General features: G+C 41.6%; 2 pseudogenes; both read right to left on the minus strand.

Moving 5' to 3' along the window:
* Positions 1-225: 225 nt before the first annotated feature.
* Positions 226-328, minus strand: LOC130319433 (U2 spliceosomal RNA; annotated as a pseudogene).
* A 14,297-nt stretch (positions 329-14,625) lies between these two features.
* Positions 14,626-14,728, minus strand: LOC130319431 (U2 spliceosomal RNA; annotated as a pseudogene).
* Positions 14,729-19,166: the final 4,438 nt, after the last annotated feature.

Consider the following 19,166-nt stretch of genomic DNA (forward strand, 5'->3'; position numbering starts at 1 on the left):
TATCATGTCATGTTCAACCTGCACAGGTGTGCTGGTTGCTGAGCTTATTCAATTAAAGAGGACATTCAGCAGCAGCAGTCCTGTGCCTGGTCGCTCCAACAGTGGCCAGACACAAGCGGCACCACCTATTGTCTTTTGCCTGCAGTAGGGGCCCACTGGACTAGCCAGCAAGCAACTACAGCAGTAGTAAATAAACAGGTAATCTTTCTTTCCAACACTGAACCCTGGTGGTGCACTTAATATATGCTACCAGATAGGGAACATATCAGATATTAAACTGATATAAACAGACACCACATTTGATACCAGCCAAAAAGAAGAATGAGAAGTGATAACTGTGAAAGGGGAGGAACCAACGCTGTCCCCTTCACATGCACCATCACTACTTGTAGGAAGGGAGGCTGGCTGGAAGCCTCCCATACACACTCTGGCTGGGTGGCAGTCACCCACCAGTACACACAGCAGGCCCTAAACCCATATCATTATTGTTAAGCAGGAAGATGGGAGTCCATTTCACTCTGATGGACCATTTTTAAATGCAATCCATAACCTGGCTTTGGCAGGAACCCTTCTTACTCCTCCTACTTGCATTTGATACTGGGTTTAGGATCTGCATAGGAAACACACACACACACACACAAGCACACACTTACCTGTGTTGCCTGCTGACGCCTCCTTGGCTGTCCCCAAACGGTATAAAACCAACAGCCACGGGAAGCTGTAAGGATAGAGGACATACCTGCATCCTATTGGACTCACTTGTCTTGGTTAAATCCAGCTTATTTGAAAACTTATGGTGCTGCTGCTTCTGACAAGGCTGTTCTTTGGTGGGCCTAGGTGACATCACAATCTCCATGGTTACATACACAACAAAGGTCAGATGTTGTTTACACCTGGCCATGCCAGTGGTATTGAGTAGCATATCACAGTGCTAAGGGTCCTGGATGCAACAATCTTTCAATGGGGAATAGCCGCACTGAGTTTGTCAAGTGCACCCATGTTTGCAACTCCAACAATACACACATATGTATGTATGTATGTGTATCTATCTATCTATCTATCTCTTTCTCTCTCTCTATATGTATATATATATATATATATATATATATATATAATTTTTTTTCTTTTAAATATATATATATATATATATATACATATATATATAGAGAGAGAGATGGAAATACTTTTTTAAACATGTTTTCACCTTTTTTTTACCTTCTTTTTTTCTTCTCTCCATGTTTTCCTTCTTTCCTCCTTTTTTCCTATGCTGTTGCTTCTTATTTTTCTTCTTTTTCAGACCCTATCATTGCACTATTGCTTATTCAATACCACCAGCAGATGGAGACACTATATTACAACATTAGTTGTGAGCAGCAGTTTGTTCAAACAAATGCCTCATAGTTGATGTCCTATCCATTATTGCAATGGATGGCTGGCTGGCAACATTTGTTTTAATTATTCCAATACCACAGTACCAATGCATGGTCAATTAACAAGATTCAGCACCCACTACCTGAAAGACAGCTACCTATCATGTCATGTCCAACCTGCACAGGTGTGCTGGTTGCTGAGCTTATTCAATTAAAGAGGACATTCAGCAGCAGCAGTCCTGTGCCTGGTCGCTCCAACAGGGGCCAGACACAAGCGGCACCACCTATTGTCTTTTGCCTGCAGTAGGGGCCCACTGGACTAGCCAGCAAGCAGCTGCAGCAAATAAACAGGTAATCTTTCTTTCCAACACTGAACCCTGGTGGTGCACTTAATATATGCTACCAGATAGGGGACATATCAGATATTAAACTGATATAAACAGACACCACATTTGATACCAGCCAAAAGGAAGAATGAGAAGTGATAACTGTGAAAGGGGAGGAACCAACGCTGTCCCCTTCACATGCACCATCACTACTTGTAGGAAGGGAGGCTGGCTGGCAGCCTCCCATACACACTCTGGCTGGGTGGCAGTCACCCACCAGTACACACAGCAGACCCTAAACCCATATCATTATTGCTAAGCAGGAAGATGGGAGTCCATTTCACTCTGATGGACCATTTTTAAATGCAATCCATAACCTGGCTTTGGCAGGAACCCTTCTTACTCCTCCTACTTGCATTTGATACTGGGTTTAGGATCTGCATAGGAAACACACACACACAAGCACACAATTACCTGTGTTGCCTGCTGACGCCTCCTTGGCTGTCCCCAAACGGTATAAAACCAACAGCCACGGGAAGCTGTAAGGATAGAGGACATACCTGCATCCTATTGGACTCACTTGTCTTGGTTAAATCCAGCTTATTTGAAAACCTATGGATCTGCTGCTTCTGCTCATGGCAGTGCTGCTTCTGACAAGGCTGTTCTTTGGTGGGCCTAGGTGACATCACAATCTCCATGGTTACATACACAACAAAGGTCAGATGTTGTTTACACCTGGCCATGCCAGTGGTATTGAGTAGCATATCACAGTGCTAAGGGTCCTGGATGCAACAATCTTTCAATGGGGAATAGCCGCACTGAGTTTGTCAAGTGCACCCATGTTTGCAACTCCAACAATACACACATATGTATGTATGTATGTATGTATGTATGTATGTATGTATGTATGTATCTATCTATCTATCTATCTATCTATCTATCTATCTATCTATCTCTCTTTCTATATGTATATATATATATATATGTATATATATATATATATATATATATATATATATAATTTTTTTTTCTTTTAAATATATATATATATATATATATATATATATATATATATACATATATAGAGAGAGAGAGAGATGGAAATACTTTTTTAAACATGTTTTCACCTTTTTTTTTAACCTTCTTTTTTTCTTCTCTCCATGTTTTCCTTCTTTCCTCCTTTTTTCCTATGCTGCTGCTTCTTATTTTTCTTCTTTTTCAGACCCTATCATTGCACTATTGCTTATTCAATACCACCAGCAGATGGAGACACTATATTACAACATTAGTTGTGAGCAGCAGTTTGTACAAACAAATGCCTCATAGCTGATGTCCTATCCATTATTGCAATGGATGGTTGGCTGGCAACATTTGTTTTTATTATTCCAATACCACAGTACCAATGCATGGTCAATCAACAGCAATGACACCCCCATGTCAATTAACAAGATTCAGCACCCACTACCTGAAAGACAGCTACCTATCATGTCATGTTCAACCTGCACAGGTGTGCTGGTTGCTGAGCTTATTCAATTAAAGAGGACATTCAGCAGCAGCAGTCCTGTGCCTGGTCGCTCCAACAGGGGCCAGACACAAGCGGCACCACCTATTGTCTTTTGCCTGCAGTAGGGGCCCACTGGACTAGCCAGCAAGCAGCTGCAGCAGTAAATAAACAGGTAATCTTTCTTTCCAACACTGAACCCTGGTGGTGCACTTAATATATGCTACCAGATAGGGGACATATCAGATATTAAACTTATATAAACAGACACCACATTTGATACCAGCCAAAAGGAAGAATGAGAAGTGATAACTGTGAAAGGGGAGGAACCAACGCTGTCCCCTTCACATGCACCATCACTACTTGTAGGAAGGGAGGCTGGCTGGCAGCCTCCCATACACACTCTGGCTGGGTGGCAGTCACCCACCAGTACACACAGCAGGCCCTAAACCCATATCATTATTGCTAAGCAGGAAGATGGGAGTCCATTTCACTCTGATGGACCATTTTTAAATGCAATCCATAACCTGCCTTTGGCAGGAACCCTTCTTACTCCTCCTACTTGCATTTGATACTGGGTTTAGGATCTGCATAGGAAACACACACACACAAGCACACACTTACCTGTGTTGCCTGCTGACGCCTCCTTGGCTGTCCCCAAACGGTATAAAACCAACAGCCACGGGAAGCTGTAAGGATAGAGGACATACCTGCATCCTATTGGACTCACTTGTCTTGGTTAAATCCAGCTTATTTGAAAACTTATGGTGCTGCTGCTTCTGATCATGGCAGTGCTGTTTCTGACAAGGCTGTTCTTTGGTGGGCCTAGGTGACATCACAATCTCCATGGTTACATACACAACAAAGGTCAGATGTTGTTTACACCTGGCCATGCCAGTGGTATTGAGTAGCATATCACAGTGCTAAGGGTCCTGGATGCAACAATCTTTCAATGGGGAATAGCCGCACTGAGTTTGTCAAGTGCACCCATGTTTGCAACTCCAACAATACACACATATGTATTTATGTATGTATGTATGTATGTATGTATGTATGTATGTGTATCTATCTCTCTATCTATCTATCTATCTATCTCTTTCTCTCTCTCTATATGTATATATATATATATATATAATTTTTTTTTCTTTTAAATATATATATATATATATATATATATATATATATATATATATATATACATATATAGAGAGAGAGAGAGAGATGGAAATACTTTTTTAAACATGTTTTCACCTTTTTTTTACCTTCTTTTTTTCTTCTCTCCATGTTTTCCTTCTTTCCTCCTTTTTTCCTATGCTGCTGCTTCTTATTTTTCTTCTTTTTCAGACCCTATCATTGCACTATTGCTTATTCAATACCACCAGCAGATGGAGACACTATATTACAACATTAGTTGTGAGCAGCAGTTTGTACAAACAAATGCCTCATAGCTGATGTCCTATCCATTATTGCAATGGATGGTTGGCTGGCAACATTTGTTTTTATTATTCCAATACCACAGTACCAATGCATGGTCAATCAACAGCAATGACACCCCCATGTCAATTAACAAGATTCAGCACCCACTACCTGAAAGACAGCTACCTATCATGTCATGTCCAACCTGCACAGGTGTGCTGGTTGCTGAGCTTATTCAATTAAAGAGGACATTCAGCAGCAGCAGTCCTGTGCCTGGTCGCTCCAACAGGGGCCAGACACAAGCGGCACCACCTATTGTCTTTTGCCTGCAGTAGGGGCCCACTGGACTAGCCAGCAAGCAGCTGCAGCAAATAAACAGGTAATCTTTCTTTCCAACACTGAACCCTGGTGGTGCACTTAATATATGCTACCAGAGAGGGGACATATCAGATATTAAACTGATATAAACAGACACCACATTTGATACCAGCCAAAAGGAAGAATGAGAAGTGATAACTGTGAAAGGGGAGGAACCAACGCTGTCCCCTTCACATGCACCATCACTACTTGTAGTAAGGGAGGCTGGCTGGCAGCCTCCCATACACACTCTGGCTGGGTGGCAGTCACCCACCAGTACACACAGCAGACCCTAAACCCATATCATTATTGCTAAGCAGGAAGATGGGAGTCCATTTCACTCTGATGGACCATTTTTAAATGCAATCCATAACCTGGCTTTGGCAGGAACCCTTCTTACTCCTCCTACTTGCATTTGATACTGGGTTTAGGATCTGCATAGGAAACACACACACACACACACACACAAGCACACACTTACCTGTGTTGCCTGCTGACGCCTCCTTGGCTGTCCCCAAACGGTATAAAACCAACAGCCACGGGAAGCTGTAAGGATAGAGGACATACCTGCATCCTATTGGACTCACTTGTCTTGGTTAAATCCAGCTTATTTGAAAACCTATGGATCTGCTGCTTCTGCTCATGGCAGTGCTGCTTCTGACAAGGCTGTTCTTTGGTGGGCCTAGGTGACATCACAATCTCCATGGTTACATACACAACAAAGGTCAGATGTTGTTTACACCTGGCCATGCCAGTGGTATTGAGTAGCATATCACATTGCTAAGGGTCCTGGATGCAACAATCTTTCAATGGGGAATAGCCGCACTGAGTTTGTCAAGTGCACCCATGTTTGCAACTCCAACAATACACACGTATGTATGTATGTATGTATGTATGTATGTATGTATCTATGTATCTATCTATCTATCTATCTCTTTCTCTTTTTCTATATGTATATATATATATATATATATATATAATTTTTTTTTCTTTTAAATATATATATATATATATATATATATATATATATATATATATATATACATATATAGAGAGAGAGAGATGGAAATACTTTTTTAAACATGTTTTCACCTTTTTTTTTAACCTTCTTTTTTTCTTCTCTCCATGTTTTCCTTCTTTCCTCCTTTTTTCCTATGCTGCTGCTTCTTATTTTTCTTCTTTTTCAGACCCTATCATTGCACTATTGCTTATTCAATACCACCAGCAGATGGAGACACTATATTACAACATTAGTTGTGAGCAGCAGTTTGTACAAACAAATGCCTCATAGCTGATGTCCTATCCATTATTGCAATGGATGGTTGGCTGGCAACATTTGTTTTTATTATTCCAATACCACAGTACCAATGCATGGTCAATCAACAGCAATGACACCCCCATGTCAATTAACAAGATTCAGCACCCACTACCTGAAAGACAGCTACCTATCATGTCATGTCCAACCTGCACAGGTGTGCTGGTTGCTGAGCTTATTCAATTAAAGAGGACATTCAGCAGCAGCAGTCCTGTGCCTGGTCGCTCCAACAGGGGCCAGACACAAGCGGCACCACCTATTGTCTTTTGCCTGCAGTAGGGGCCCACTGGACTAGCCAGCAAGCAGCTGCAGCAAATAAACAGGTAATCTTTCTTTCCAACACTGAACCCTGGTGGTGCACTTAATATATGCTACCAGAGAGGGGACATATCAGATATTAAACTGATATAAACAGACACCACATTTGATACCAGCCAAAAGGAAGAATGAGAAGTGATAACTGTGAAAGGGGAGGAACCAACGCTGTCCCCTTCACATGCACCATCACTACTTGTAGTAAGGGAGGCTGGCTGGCAGCCTCCCATACACACTCTGGCTGGGTGGCAGTCACCCACCAGTACACACAGCAGACCCTAAACCCATATCATTATTGCTAAGCAGGAAGATGGGAGTCCATTTCACTCTGATGGACCATTTTTAAATGCAATCCATAACCTGGCTTTGGCAGGAACCCTTCTTACTCCTCCTACTTGCATTTGATACTGGGTTTAGGATCTGCATAGGAAACACACACACACACACACACACACAAGCACACACTTACCTGTGTTGCCTGCTGACGCCTCCTTGGCTGTCCCCAAACGGTATAAAACCAACAGCCACGGGAAGCTGTAAGGATAGAGGACATACCTGCATCCTATTGGACTCACTTGTCTTGGTTAAATCCAGCTTATTTGAAAACCTATGGATCTGCTGCTTCTGCTCATGGCAGTGCTGCTTCTGACAAGGCTGTTCTTTGGTGGGCCTAGGTGACATCACAATCTCCATGGTTACATACACAACAAAGGTCAGATGTTGTTTACACCTGGCCATGCCAGTGGTATTGAGTAGCATATCACATTGCTAAGGGTCCTGGATGCAACAATCTTTCAATGGGGAATAGCCGCACTGAGTTTGTCAAGTGCACCCATGTTTGCAACTCCAACAATACACACGTATGTATGTATGTATGTATGTATGTATGTATCTATCTATCTATCTATCTATCTATCTATCTCTCTTCTCTTTTTCTATATGTATATATATATATATATATATAATTTTTTTTTCTTTTAAATATATATATATATATATATATATATATATATATATATATATATATACATATATAGAGAGAGAGAGATGGAAATACTTTTTTAAACATGTTTTCACCTTTTTTTTTAACCTTCTTTTTTTCTTCTCTCCATGTTTTCCTTCTTTCCTCCTTTTTTCCTATGCTGCTGCTTCTTATTTTTCTTCTTTTTCAGACCCTATCATTGCACTATTGCTTATTCAATACCACCAGCAGATGGAGACACTATATTACAACATTAGTTGTGAGCAGCAGTTTGTACAAACAAATGCCTCATAGCTGATGTCCTATCCATTATTGCAATGGATGGTTGGCTGGCAACATTTGTTTTTATTATTCCAATACCACAGTACCAATGCATGGTCAATCAACAGCAATGACACCCCCATGTCAATTAACAAGATTCAGCACCCACTACCTGAAAGACAGCTACCTATCATGTCATGTCCAACCTGCACAGGTGTGCTGGTTGCTGAGCTTATTCAATTAAAGAGGACATTCAGCAGCAGCAGTCCTGTGCCTGGTCGCTCCAACAGGGGCCAGACACAAGCGGCACCACCTATTGTCTTTTGCCTGCAGTAGGGGCCCACTGGACTAGCCAGCAAGCAGCTGCAGCAGTAAATAAACAGGTAATCTTTCTTTCCAACACTGAACCCTGGTGGTGCACTTAATATATGCTACCAGATAGGGGACATATCAGATAGTATACTGATATAAACAGACACCACATTTGATACCAGCCAAAAGGAAGAATGAGAAGTGATAACTGTGAAAGGGGAGGAACCAACGCTGTCCCCTTCACATGCACCATCACTACTTGTAGGAAGGTAGGCTGGCTGGCAGCCTCCCATACACACTCTGGCTGGGTGGCAGTCACCCACCAGTACACACAGCAGGCCCTAAACCCATATCATTATTGCTAAGCAGGAAGATGGGAGTCCATTTCACTCTGATGGACCATTTTTAAATGCAATCCATAACCTGGCTTTGGCAGGAACCCTTCTTACTCCTCCTACTTGCATTTGATACTGGGTTTAGGATCTGCATAGGAAACACACACACACACACACACACAAGCACACACTTACCTGTGTTGCCTGCTGACGCCTCCTTGGCTGTCCCCAAACGGTATAAAACCAACAGCCACGGGAAGCTGTAAGGATAGAGGACATAACTGCATCCTATTGGACTCACTTGTCTTGGTTAAATCCAGCTTATTTGAAAACTTATGGTGCTGCTGCTTCTGATCATGGCAGTGCTGCTTCTGACAAGGCTGTTCTTTGGTGGGCCTAGGTGACATCACAATCTCCATGGTTACATACACAACAAAGGTCAGATGTTGTTTACACCTGGCCATGCCAGTGGTATTGAGTAGCATATCACAGTGCTAAGGTTCCTGGATGCAACAATCTTTCAATGGGGAATAGCCGCACTGAGTTTGTCAAGTGCACCCATGTTTGCAACTCCAACAATACACACATATGTATGTATGTATGTATGTTGTATGTATGTATGTATGTATGTATGTATGTGTATCTATCTATCTATCTATCTCTTTCTCTCTCTCTATATGTATATATATATATATATATATAAATTTTTTTTCTTTTAAATATATATATATATATATATATATATATATATATATATATACATATATATAGAGAGAGAGAGATGGAAATACTTTTTTAAACATGTTTTCACCTTTTTTTTACCTTCTTTTTTTCTTCTCTCCATGTTTTCCTTCTTTCCTCCTTTTTTCCTATGCTGCTGCTTCTTATTTTACTCCTTTTTCAGACCCTATCATTGCACTATTGCTTATTCAATACCACCAGCAGATGGAGACACTATATTACAACATTAGTCGTGAGCAGCAGTTTGTACAAACAAATGCCTCATAGCTGATGTCCTATCCATTATTGCAATGGATGGCTGGCTGGCAACATTTGTTTTAATTATTCCAATACCACAGTACCAATGCATGGTCAATCAACAGCAATGACACCCCCATGTCAATTAACAAGATTCAGCACCCACTACCTGAAAGACAGCTACCTATCATGTCATGTCCAACCTGCACAGGTGTGCTGGTTGCTGAGCTTATTCAATTAAAGAGGACATTCAGCAGCAGCAGTCCTGTGCCTGGTCGCTCCAACAGGGGCCAGACACAAGCAGCACCACCTATTGTCTTTTGCCTGCAGTAGGGGCCCACTGGACTAGCCAGCAAGCAGCTGCAGCAAATAAACAGGTAATCTTTCTTTCCAACACTGAATCCTGGTGGTGCACTTAATATATGCTACCAGATAGGGGGACATATCAGATATTAAACTTATATAAACAGACACCACATTTGATACCAGCCAAAAGGAAGAATGAGAAGTGATAACTGTGAAAGGGGAGGAACCAACGCTGTCCCCTTCACATGCACCATCACTACTTGTAGGAAGGGAGGCTGGCTGGCAGCCTCCCATACACACTCTGGCTGGGTGGCAGTCACCCACCAGTACACACAGCAGGCCCTAAACCCATATCATTATTGCTAAGCAGGAAGATGGGAGTCCATTTCACTCTGATGGACCATTTTTAAATGCAATCCATAACCTGCCTTTGGCAGGAACCCTTCTTACTCCTCCTACTTGCATTTGATACTGGGTTTAGGATCTGCATAGGAAACACACACACACAAGCACACACTTACCTGTGTTGCCTGCTGACGCCTCCTTGGCTGTCCCCAAACGGTATAAAACCAACAGCCACGGGAAGCTGTAAGGATAGAGGACATACCTGCATCCTATTGGACTCACTTGTCTTGGTTAAATCCAGCTTATTTGAAAACTTATGGTGCTGCTGCTTCTGATCATGGCAGTGCTGTTTCTGACAAGGCTGTTCTTTGGTGGGCCTAGGTGACATCACAATCTCCATGGTTACATACACAACAAAGGTCAGATGTTGTTTACACCTGGCCATGCCAGTGGTATTGAGTAGCATATCACAGTGCTAAGGGTCCTGGATGCAACAATCTTTCAATGGGGAATAGCCGCACTGAGTTTGTCAAGTGCACCCATGTTTGCAACTCCAACAATACACACATATGTATGTATGTATGTATGTATGTATGTATGTATGTATGTATGTGTATCTATCTTTCTATCTCTCTATCTATCTATCTATCTATCTATCTCTTTCTCTCTCTCTATATGTATATATATATATATATATAATTTTTTTTTCTTTTAAATATATATATATATATATATATATATATATATATATACATATATAGAGAGAGAGAGAGATGGAAATACTTTTTTAAACATGTTGTCACCTTTTTTTTACCTTCTTTTTTTCTTCTCTCCATGTTTTCCTTCTTTCCTCCTTTTTTCCTATGCTGCTGCTTCTTATTTTTCTTCTTTTTCAGACCCTATCATTGCACTATTGCTTATTCAATACCACCAGCAGATGGAGACACTATATTACAACATTAGTTGTGAGCAGCAGTTTGTACAAACAAATGCCTCATAGCTGATGTCCTATCCATTATTGCAATGGATGGTTGGCTGGCAACATTTGTTTTTATTATTCCAATACCACAGTACCAATGCATGGTCAATCAACAGCAATGACACCCCCATGTCAATTAACAAGATTCAGCACCCACTACCTGAAAGACAGCTACCTATCATGTCATGTCCAACCTGCACAGGTGTGCTGGTTGCTGAGCTTATTCAATTAAAGAGGACATTCAGCAGCAGCAGTCCTGTGCCTGTTCGCTCCAACAGGGGCCAGACACAAGCGGCACCACCTATTGTCTTTTGCCTGCAGTAGGGGCCCACTGGACTAGCCAGCAAGCAGCTGCAGCAAATAAACAGGTAATCTTTCTTTCCAACACTGAACCCTGGTGGTGCACTTAATATATGCTACCAGAGAGGGGACATATCAGATATTAAACTGATATAAACAGACACCACATTTGATACCAGCCAAAAGGAAGAATGAGAAGTGATAACTGTGAAAGGGGAGGAACCAACGCTGTCCCCTTCACATGCACCATCACTACTTGTAGTAAGGGAGGCTGGCTGGCAGCCTCCCATACACACTCTGGCTGGGTGGCAGTCACCCACCAGTACACACAGCAGACCCTAAACCCATATCATTATTGCTAAGCAGGAAGATGGGAGTCCATTTCACTCTGATGGACCATTTTTAAATGCAATCCATAACCTGGCTTTGGCAGGAACCCTTCTTACTCCTCCTACTTGCATTTGATACTGGGTTTAGGATCTGCATAGGAAACACACACACACACACACACACACACACACACAAGCACACACTTACCTGTGTTGCCTGCTGACGCCTCCTTGGCTGTCCCCAAACGGTATAAAACCAACAGCCACGGGAAGCTGTAAGGATAGAGGACATACCTGCATCCTATTGGACTCACTTGTCTTGGTTAAATCCAGCTTATTTGAAAACCTATGGATCTGCTGCTTCTGCTCATGGCAGTGCTGCTTCTGACAAGGCTGTTCTTTGGTGGGCCTAGGTGACATCACAATCTCCATGGTTACATACACAACAAAGGTCAGATGTTGTTTACACCTGGCCATGCCAGTGGTATTGAGTAGCATATCACATTGCTAAGGGTCCTGGATGCAACAATCTTTCAATGGGGAATAGCCGCACTGAGTTTGTCAAGTGCACCCATGTTTGCAACTCCAACAATACACACATATGTATGTATGTATGTATGTATGTATGTATGTATGTATCTATCTATCTATCTATCTATCTCTTTTTCTATATGTATATATATATATATATATAATTTTTTTTTCTTTTAAATATATATATATATATATATATATATATACATATATAGAGAGAGAGAGATGGAAATACTTTTTTAAACATGTTTTCACCTTTTTTTTTAACCTTCTTTTTTTCTTCTCTCCATGTTTTCCTTCTTTCCTCCTTTTTTCCTATGCTGCTGCTTCTTATTTTACTCCTTTTTCAGACCCTATCATTGCACTATTGCTTATTCAATACCACCAGCAGATGGAGACACTATATTACAACATTAGTCGTGAGCAGCAGTTTGTACAAACAAATGCCTCATAGCTGATGTCCTATCCATTATTGCAATGGATGGCTGGCTGGCAACATTTGTTTTAATTATTCCAATACCACAGTACCAATGCATGGTCAATCAACAGCAATGACACCCCCATGTCAATTAACAAGATTCAGCACCCACTACCTGAAAGACAGCTACCTATCATGTCATGTCCAACCTGCACAGGTGTGCTGGTTGCTGAGCTTATTCAATTAAAGAGGACATTCAGCAGCAGCAGTCCTGTGCCTGGTCGCTCCAACAGGGGCCAGACACAAGCGGCACCACCTATTGTCTTTTGCCTGCAGTAGGGGCCCACTGGACTAGCCAGCAAGCAGCTGCAGCAAATAAACAGGTAATCTTTCTTTCCAACACTGAATCCTGGTGGTGCATTTAATATATGCTATCAGATAGGGGACATATCAGATATTAAACTGATATAAACAGACACCACATTTGATACCAGCCAAAAGGAAGAATGAGAAGTGATAACTGTGAAAGGGGAGGAACCAACGCTGTCCCCTTCACATGCACCATCACTACTTGTAGGAAGGGAGGCTGGCTTGCAGCCTCCCATACACACTCTGGCTGGGTGGCAGTCACCCACCAGTACACACAGCAGACCCTAAACCCATATCATTATTGCTAAGCAGGAAGATGGGAGTCCATTTCACTCTGATGGACCATTTTTAAATGCAATCCATAACCTGGCTTTGGCAGGAACCCTTCTTATTCCTCCTACTTGCATTTGATACTGGGTTTAGGATCTGCATAGGAAACACACACACACACACAAGCACACACTTACCTGTGTTGCCTGCTGACGCCTCCTTGGCTGTCCCCAAACGGTATAAAACCAACAGCCACGGGAAGCTGTAAGGATAGAGGACATACCTGCATCCTATTGGACTCACTTGTCTTGGTTAAATCCAGGTTATTTGAAAACCTATGGATCTGCTGCTTCTGCTCATGGCAGTGCTGCTTCTGACAAGGCTGTTCTTTGGTGGGCCTAGGTGACATCACAATCTCCATGGTTACATACACAACAAAGGTCAGATGTTGTTTACACCTGGCCATGCCAGTGGTATTGAGTAGCATATCACAGTGCTAAGGGTCCTGGATGCAACAATCTTTCAATGGGGAATAGCCACACTGAGTTTGTCAAGTGCACCCATGTTTGCAACTCCAACAATACACACATATGTATGTATGTATGTATGTATGTATGTATGTATCTATCTATCTATCTATCTATCTCTTTCTCTCTTTCTATATGTATATATATATATATAGAGAGAGAGAGAGAGAGAGAGAGAGAGAGAGAGAGAGAGAGAGAGAGATGGAAATACTTTTTTAAACATGTTTTCACCTTTTTTTTTAACCTTCCTTCTTTCCTCCTTTTTTCCTATGCTGCTGCTTCTTATTTTTCTTCTTTTTCAGACCCTATCATTGCACTATTGCTTATTCAATACCACCAGCAGATGGAGACACTATATTACAACATTAGTTGTGAGCAGCAGTTTGTACAAACAAATGCCTCATAGCTGATGTCCTATCCATTATTGCAATGGATGGTTGGCTGGCAACATTTGTTTTTATTATTCCAATACCACAGTACCAATGCATGGTCAATCAACAGCAATGACACCCCCATGTCAATTAACAAGATTCAGCACCCACTACCTGAAAGACAGCTACCTATCATGTCATGTCCAACCTGCACAGGTGTGCTGGTTGCTGAGCTTATTCAATTAAAGAGGACATTCAGCAGCAGCAGTCCTGTGCCTGGTCGCTCCAACAGGGGCCAGACACAAGCGGCACCACCTATTGTCTTTTGCCTGCAGTAGGGGCCCAATGGACTAGCCAGCAAGCAGCTGCAGCAAATAAACAGGTAATCTTTCTTTCCAACACTGAACCCTGGTGGTGCATTTAATATATGCTACCAGATAGGGGACATATCAGATATTAAACTGATATAAACAGACACCACATTTGATACCAGCCAAAAGGAAGAATGAGAAGTGATAACTGTGAAAGGGGAGGAACCAACGCTGTCCCCTTCACATGCACCATCACTACTTGTAGGAAGGTAGGCTGGCTGGCAGCCTCCCATACACACTCTGGCTGGGTGGCAGTCACCCACCAGTACACACAGCAGGCCGTAAACCCATATCATTATTGCTAAGCAGGAAGATGGGAGTCCATTTCACTCTGATGGACCATTTTTAAATGCAATCCATAACCTGGCTTTGGCAGGAACCCTTCTTACTCCTCCTACTTGCATTTGATACTGGGTTTAGGATCTGCATAGGAAACACACACACACACACACAAGCACATACTTACCTGTGTTGCCTGCTAACGCCTCCTTGGCTGTCCCCAAACGGTATAAAACCAACAGCCACGGGAAGCTGTAAGGATAGAGGACATACCTGCATCCTATTGGACTCACTTGTCTTGGTTAAATCCAGCTTATTTGAAAACCTATGGTGCTGCTGCTTCTGCTCATGGCAGTGCTGCTTCTGACAAGGCTGTTCTTTGGTGGGCCTAGGTGACATCACAATCTCCATGGTTACATACACAACAAAGGTCAGATGTTGTTTACATCTGGCCATGCCAGTGGTATTGAGTAGCATATCACAGTGCTAAGGGTCCTGGATGCAACAATCTTTCAATGGGGAATAGCCGCACTGAGTTTGTCAAGTGCACCCATGTTTGCAACTCCAACAATACACACATATGTATGTATGTATGTATGTATGTATGTGTATCTATGTGTATCTATGTGTATCTATCTATATCTATCTATATCTATCTATATCTATCTATCTATCTATCTATCTCTTTCACTCTCTCTTTATGTATATATATATATATATATATCATTTTTTTTCTTTTATATATATATATATATATATATATATATATATACATATATATAGAGAGAGAGATGGAAATACTTTTTTAAACATGTTGTCACCTTTTTTTTTAACCTTCTTTTTTTCTTCTCTCCATGTTTTCCTTCTTTCCTCCTTTTTTCCTATGCTGCTGCTTCTTATTTTTCTTCTTTTTCAGACCCTATCATTGCACTATTGCTTATTCAATACCACCAGCAGATGGAGACACTATATTACAACATTAGTTGTGAGCAGCAGTTTGTACAAACAAATGCCTCATAGCTGATGTCCTATCCATTATTGCAATGGATGGTTGGCTGGCAACATTTGTTTTTATTATTCCAATACCACAGTACCAATGCATGGTCAATCAACAGCAATGACACCCCCATGTCAATTAACAAGATTCAGCACCCACTACCTGAAAGACAGCTACCTATCATGTCATGTCCAACCTGCACAGGTGTGCTGGTTGCTGAGCTTATTCAATTAAAGAGGACATTCAGCAGCAGCAGTCCTGTGCCTGGTCGCTCCAACAGGGGCCAGACACAAGCGGCACCACCTATTGTCTTTTGCCTGCAGTAGGGGCCCACTGGACTAGCCAGCAAGCAGCTGCAGCAGTAAATAAACAGGTAATCTTTCTTTCCAACACTGAACCCTGGTGGTGCACTTAATATATGCTACCAGATAGGGGACATATCAGATATTAAACTGATATAAACAGACACCACATTTGATACCAGCCAAAAGGAAGAATGAGAAGTGATAACTGTGAAAGGGGAGGAACCAACGCTGTCCCCTTCACATGCACCATCACTACTTGTAGGAAGGGAGGCTGGCTGGCAGCCTCCCATACACACTCTGGCTGGGTGGCAGTCACCCACCAGTACACACAGCAGACCCTAAACCCATATCATTATTGCTAAGCAGGAAGATGGGAGTCCATTTCACTCTGATGGAGCATTTTTAAATGCAATCCATAACCTGGCTTTGGCAGGAACCCTTCTTACTCCTCCTACTTGCATTTGATACTGGGTTTAGGATCTGCATAGGAAACACACACACACACACACACACAAGCACACACTTACCTGTGTTGCCTGCTGACGCCTCCTTGGCTGTCCCCAAACGGTATAAAACCAACAGCCACGGGAAGCTGTAAGGATAGAGGACATACCTGCATCCTATTGGACTCACTTGTCTTGGTTAAATCCAGCTTATTTGAAAACCTATGGATCTGCTGCTTCTGCTCATGGCAGTGCTGCTTCTGACAAGGCTGTTCTTTGGTGGGCCTAGGTGACATCACAATCTCCATGGTTACATACACAACAAAGGTCAGATGTTGTTTACACCTGGCCATGCCAGTGGTATTGAGTAGCATATCACACTGCTAAGGGTCCTGGATGCAACAATCTTTCAATGGGGAATAGCCGCACTGAGTTTGTCAAGTGCACCCATGTTTGCAACTCCAACAATACACACATATGTATGTATGTATGTATGTATGTAATGTATGTAATGTATGTAATGTATGTATGTATGTATCTATCTATCTATCTCTTTCTCTCTTTCTATATGTATATATATATATATATATATATATATATATATAATTTTTTTTTCTTTTAAATATATATATATATATATATATATATACATATATAGAGAGAGAGAGAGATGGAAATACTTTTTTAAACATGTTTTCACCTTTTTTTTTAACCTTCTTTTTTTCTTCTCTCCATGTTTTCCTTCTTTCCTCCTTTTTTCCTATGCTGCTGCTTCTTATTTTTCTTCTTTTTCAGACCCTATCATTGCACTATTGCTTATTCAATACCACCAGCAGATGGAGACACTATATTACAACATTAGTTGTGAGCAGCAGTTTGTACAAACAAATGCCTCATAGCTGATGTCCTATCCATTATTGCAATGGATGGTTGGCTGGCAACATTTGTTTTTATTATTCCAATACCACAGTACCAATGCATGGTCAATCAACAGCAATGACACCCCCATGTCAATTAACAAGATTCAGCACCCACTACCTGAAAGACAGCTACCTATCATGTCATGTCCAACCTGCACAGGTGTGCTGGTTGCTGAGCTTATTCAATTAAAGAGGACATTCAGCAGCAGCAGTCCTGTGCCTGGTCGCTCCAACAGGGGCCAGACACAAGCGGCACCACCTATTGTCTTTTGCCTGCAGTAGGGGCCCACTGGACTAGCCAGCAAGCAGCTGCAGCAGTAAATAAACAGGTAATCTTTCTTTCCAACACTGAACCCTGGTGGTGCACTTAATATATGCTACCAGATAGGGGACATATCAGATATTAAACTGATATAAACAGACACCACATTTGATACCAGCCAAAAGGAAGAATGAGAAGTGATAACTGTGAAAGGGGAGGAACCAACGCTGTCCCCTTCACATGCACCATCACTACTTGTAGGAAGGGAGGCTGGCTGGCAGCCTCCCATACACACTCTGGCTGGGTGGCAGTCACCCACCAGTACACACAGCAGACCCTAAACCCATATCATTATTGCTAAGCAGGAAGATGGGAGTCCATTTCACTCTGATGGAGCATTTTTAAATGCAATCCATAACCTGGCTTTGGCAGGAACCCTTCTTACTCCTCCTACTTGCATTTGATACTGGGTTTAGGATCTGCATAGGAAACACACACACACACACACACACAAGCACACACTTACCTGTGTTGCCTGCTGACGCCTCCTTGGCTGTCCCCAAACGGTATAAAACCAACAGCCACGGGAAGCTGTAAGGATAGAGGACATACCTGCATCCTATTGGACTCACTTGTCTTGGTTAAATCCAGCTTATTTGAAAACCTATGGATCTGCTGCTTCTGCTCATGGCAGTGCTGCTTCTGACAAGGCTGTTCTTTGGTGGGCCTAGGTGACATCACAATCTCCATGGTTACATACACAACAAAGGTCAGATGTTGTTTACACCTGGCCATGCCAGTGGTATTGAGTAGCATATCACACTGCTAAGGGTCCTGGATGCAACAATCTTTCAATGGGGAATAGCCGCACTGAGTTTGTCAAGTGCACCCATGTTTGCAACTCCAACAATACACACATATGTATGTATGTATGTATGTATGTAATGTATGTAATGTATGTAATGTATGTATGTATGTATCTATCTATCTATCTCTTTCTCTCTTTCTATATGTATATATATATATATATATATATATATATATATAATTTTTTTTTCTTTTAAATATATATATATATATATATATATATACATATATAGAGAGAGAGAGAGATGGAAATACTTTTTTAAACATGTTTTCACCTTTTTTTTTAACCTTCTTTTTTTCTTCTCTCCATGTTTTCCTTCTTTCCTCCTTTTTTCCTATGCTGCTGCTTCTTATTTTTCTTCTTTTTCAGACCCTATCATTGCACTATTGCTTATTCAATACCACCAGCAGATGGAGACACTATATTACAACATTAGTTGTGAGCAGCAGTTTGTACAAACAAATGCCTCATAGCTGATGTCCTATCCATTATTGCAATGGATGGT

This window comes from Hyla sarda, unplaced genomic scaffold (assembly GCF_029499605.1).
Source record: "Hyla sarda isolate aHylSar1 unplaced genomic scaffold, aHylSar1.hap1 scaffold_2129, whole genome shotgun sequence".
NCBI classification, from domain to species: domain Eukaryota; kingdom Metazoa; phylum Chordata; class Amphibia; order Anura; family Hylidae; genus Hyla; species Hyla sarda.